We start from the raw sequence: 551 nt of genomic DNA, 5'->3' as shown, positions 1-551 counted from the left end.
GAGGACTGTGAGGACTGTGAGGACTGTGAGGACTGTGAGGACTGTGAGGGCAGGACTGTGAGGGCAGGACTGTGAGGACTGTGAGGACTGTGAGGACTGTGAGGACTGTGAGGGCAGGACTGTGAGGACTGTGAGGACTGTGAGGACTGTGAGGGCAGGACTGTGAGGGCAGGACTGTGAGGGCAGGACTGTGAGGGCAGGGCTTCAGTTCAGTCCATACAGAGGAGAAGAGATGGGTTGCTCACTGCTCCAGAGAAATCGTGAGGCCGTAAAATCATGAGATCATGAGATCATGAGATGATAAAATCAGGAATCAGAGATCATGAGTGCTCTGGAGAGACAGCAGTGTGTGCAGGGTGCTTCGAGGGGTGAAAGGTCACTATGGCCCCGCCCAGCAGGAAGTGCAGTCAGATGTGTTGATATCAGACATGAGCTCAACCATTGTCAAGCTGGTAAACCCTCTCTTTTCATCCCCCCCCCCCTCTCTCTCTCTCTCTCTCTCTCCTCACCCCTCAATCTGCTCTGACAGGGGGGCTTATCTTCCCCGTCTA

This window comes from Argentina silus (genome assembly GCF_951799395.1).
Source record: "Argentina silus genome assembly, chromosome: 22".
NCBI lineage: Eukaryota > Metazoa > Chordata > Actinopteri > Argentiniformes > Argentinidae > Argentina > Argentina silus.
The sequence above is the reverse complement of the archived record's forward strand: the minus strand, read 5'-3'. Positions refer to the sequence as shown.